We start from the raw sequence: 4,674 nt of genomic DNA on the forward strand, positions 1-4,674 counted from the left end.
TTTTTATTAAACTTATAAAACATAAAATTTGTTAACCTAGCTTTCTTCAATCTTCCAAATTACTTAATTAAAACTTTTTAACTACTTATTAAAGTTTATTGACGTAAGCAATATTTTTTACTATGTCACAGAAGTATTTAGCAATATTTACACGGACATAAAATACGAAAATTACTTTAAAATACTAAAATAACACTACACTATCATATGCCTTCAATGTATTCATCATAGAGTTATATATTAGCATAGAGAGAGTGTCATTCAGAGCGAAGTGACGACACCATCTTTTTTATTTGGATTAGTGCTGTTTCACTCTTACGCATAGCAAAGCTGCTACAGTTGTCCTCCTCTTCCGTGCCTATATTCACACTGAATGTCATCATAGATTTTCGATACAATGTGTTAGAAAGAGATGCAGCAAACCAGTCCATGAGATCTTGTCGTCAGGAAGCGCGGAAGGTAGGCTCCCTCTATGTTAATATATACCTCTATGGTATTCATGCCAGCCGCCAGACATATTGGAATAGTTTGACAGATCGTTGGATTCCCTAATTGATTGTGTGCTATGTTTTATCCCATGTATTATTTCCACTATTTCTTGTGTATTTTGATGGATAGAATTCAAAAATGCAATTAAAAATAGTCTATTTACATAAAATTTTCTTTGCAAATTCTACTTCTTTATTCTTTAATTTTACGTATTTTTTAAACAATATACAGGATGGAGCATTAGTGCAAAGAAGTCCAATTACTCGTTTGTCGTGATGAGAGATACGAAAAAAAAATTATTTAGGTAAAACTTGGGGCACAGATAGGACCAACATGTAAAAATCTTTCCTTACAAATTACTTTAAGGTCCGTCTTTTTTTATTGTTATTTTTTTCAATTTTCCCTATTGCAATTACAGTTTATTTCTAAGCTCACTGAGTTAGGAGTTTCGTATAATAAAGATTTAAAAACAATTCATTTCTTTCTGTTCCTTTGGCCCATTCTGCAAACACGTAGAAGACATCTTCTTCTTCTTAAAGTGCCTATACATTCCGGATAATGGCGATCATCATGGCTATCTTGATTTTGTTTACAGCAGCTCCGTGGTAGTCGTATTACACCACTTTCGTAAATTTTGAAGCCAGGAAATGCGTCATCTTCCCGGTTCTCTTTTACCATTTACCTTTACTTGGAGATTCAGTTGGAGAAGACATAATATGGCAATCTAGAACTGATTTTATAAAATATCTAATATAATAGAGATATGTCGAGATCTTAAAGTAATTGCTATGAATTGAGTCAAGAGTCAGACTTGCAGGCTGACTATTGGCTATGCAAAATATTGCTACTGCATTTCGCTCGGGAATCGCTCCAATATTTTTTAGAGAAAGGGAGGGAATAAATATTTAGTTTGATATGAATTTAAATATCTTTAAATCTCAAGTTTTTTTATATAAAAAATATCTTTCTTGTCTAAATATATCATTTTTTAATAGCTTTTAATATGAAAAATTCAATAAATTTAATTTTTTGTTGTTATATTATTCTTTCCATTTAAAAAAATTGCACATTTTGATAAATTGAGGAATACACTAAATGATAGAAAATAGAATAGTGCCAGTGTAAATATACCATAGAAGATATTAGCATGCTCTTTAGGGTACGTGCTTTATTTCTTTACCATAAATTAGAAGAAACAACATAAAACATACATAGTGCTTTTTAACCTACATATGGCTTTGTAAAAATGGCTTCAATATTATAAAATACAGGTATATGTCATCACAAGTGGTTATAATAGTTAAAATTACTAAATTATATCTATATCTTTTACATCAATTTTTAGAGAGACTATGAAAATATATAATCAAATCCATTGGAGTGGGCAAAGTCATCGCCTAGTTCTCATCATCCAAACAAAAAAAAAACTGAAAGATGGAATAGAAATAAAAGAAAAAAAGAAAGCTCTTCTGGTATGGACAAATCAACATAATATACTAAATTAAAATCAAAGTACTTGATAAAATGCCAAAAGTTTAGATAAAGGGAAAGGAGAGCCCAAAAAATAATAGATTAGATCATATACATGGAGGGAAAAATGCAACAGTTTCCATTCTCAACGGGCTAGTCCAAATGGCTAATAAGGTCTTCTTCTTGTTCGTATTTTTGTAAAGACATGATTCTGTCTGTTTTTCAAAAGCCCTCCAGTAAGTTATCGTTCCATCGTTTTGGTGGTCTTCCCACTAATCGTCTTCATATTGGGAACCGTCTCTCGCCACCTTTCCTACTACATTTATTGTCATTCATCTTATATGATCGTTCTATGATATCCTTCTATTTACTACTCATTCCTCGATGTTTTACTTCTCCTATATCTGAAGACTAAGTGAAAATAGATAGATTAGATCATAGATATATGATCACATTATAGGTACATGAAGAAATCAAATATGATCACAAAATACTCGAAGAAAAAACATACGAAATGGAAAAATTATTGAAATGGTGAAATAGCTGCAAAAAATTAATAGAAGGAAAATATAATAATAAGAAAAAATAAAATACAAGAAATCAGTAAAAATAGCAGGAAAAGTAATAGATGCAACTTACATTTAACGAAGGGAACCTTTGGAGAAGACTTTGCCCAAAATTTCGATACAATAATTATTTTCTTAACGTACCTATTCTACATAAAAAAAATATTTACCAATTTGTTTTGCTAAAAAATATCAAGTTTTCAATAAAGATATGATTACCTATAACAAATATTAATTTTGTTAAAATATATAGCTATTTACACATTTGTACATTTTATAGTTAAACTTAGACTGCAGATAAAATATTCAAAAGATAAAAGTACACAATTTAAAAATCTAAAAGAAGAAATTGCTATTAGAGATGGACGAGATGGTCACAATCTCGAGCTCAAGCCGGTTTGTTTCTTGCCAGTCGAGCTTTAAGCCCAGCCGAGCTGAATTCGAAACGAGCCGAGCTTTCCTTAACGAGCTTGTCAATATTTTAGCTAATGCTCTAATACTTTTTCTAATTCATTTATTTCTATAAACTTTTGTTTGATAGTAATACCCCAGGCTGTGGGTGAAAAATAGGTCGATTTCAGGATATAATTCAGGAATTTTTGAAACCTATCAGGTCTTGTAAAGGACGATGCCAGGAATAACTTCTACTAAAATGTAACCAAAAATATTGTGCGCTTTTTTTTTAATTGCGATTTTCATTTGTTAAACTTGCAATTTTTATTGATTTTTAATTTTGTAGCTTAGGATATTGACTTTAGAGAAAAACTTCTTAATAGAAAGTTGTAATAAATTAAAAAACCTACAATTTGAGTTACGGTAAGTTTAATTTTGTTAATTGGTTATTGCAAAACAGCCTGCGAAAGGTCCAAAATGGCCGTTTTTTACAATTGCATTATTTATTGTACAAATAATTTATTTTTATTTTTTAAAGCTTTAAAATGAAGACCTTTCAATTCCAAACAAAAAAAATTGTAAAGCCAGATTAACGAGTTTGTTGCTTAGATATTATAAATTGTTTATCCCAAGAGGTCAAATGTCGAAGGCCATAACTTTTTGAAAAAAATCGTATAGAGTTGGTGAAACATCTAATCTCCTTCTAAAGAGTTATGTTTTCATATTTTGATGTAAATAAATGCGTAAAACATTTTTAAACCTCTAATTTTTGGGTTTGAAAATAAGGGGGCAAATTTCGTTATAAACATTTAGAGCTGAAGCGGCCCTGTACATCCTATGAGTTTTTAATTTACAGATTATTGTTGCTGAAGATGAAACAAAGCTTTATAAAAAAATAAAAAATTTCTACGACCAACTGAAGCCGAGAAAATTTTTGGGTTTGAAAATAAGGGGGCAAATTTCGTTATAAACATTTAGAGCTGAAGCGGCCCTGTACATCCTATGAGTTTCTAACTTACAGATTATTGTTGCTGAAGACAAAACGAAGATTTATAAAAAAATAAAAATTTTCTACAACCAACTGAAGCCAAGATAATTGTTTTTTTTTTTCTTTAGTCGTAGTGCCTTTATTTATAACAATAAAGAAATTATTTTACAGTCATTGACTAAAGAAAGACTTATATTATCTTAAAGTAAAAATTATTATAAAATATAATTACATTTAATTATTAAAAATGATTGTTAAAATCGGTGCTTTTGCGAGCGGCCGAATTCTGAAAATTGCCCGGCTCGCTTCAAATCCGCGCGGTCGGAAAATTTTTACGTAACTTGTATTAAATTTTGACAGAAAACAATTTAATAATATTACCATTATAATATACAGTCTATTTACCACTGTATTTGTTTTTCTTGATAAACGTTTATATGTGAAATTTCATTTCTGAAGAAATAATATTACAACAATGATACATATATATGACATATATAATTATATTTTTAATTTTTTCGTTGTTATATAAATATAATAATAACAATGTTACTTCTTACTATAAAATATACAATATAAAACTTTTTCTTCTTGTAGTGACTATTCCTTTTGGATTTCACATATAAAAGTTTATCAAGAAAAACAAATACAGTGGTAAATAGACTGTATATTATAATGGTAATATTATTAAATTGTTTTCTGTCAAAATTTAATACAAGTTACGTAAAAATTTTCCGAGCGAGCGGATTTGAAGCAAGCCGGGCGATT

Source organism: Diabrotica virgifera, chromosome 1 (assembly GCF_917563875.1).
Source record: "Diabrotica virgifera virgifera chromosome 1, PGI_DIABVI_V3a".
Lineage (NCBI taxonomy): Eukaryota > Metazoa > Arthropoda > Insecta > Coleoptera > Chrysomelidae > Diabrotica > Diabrotica virgifera.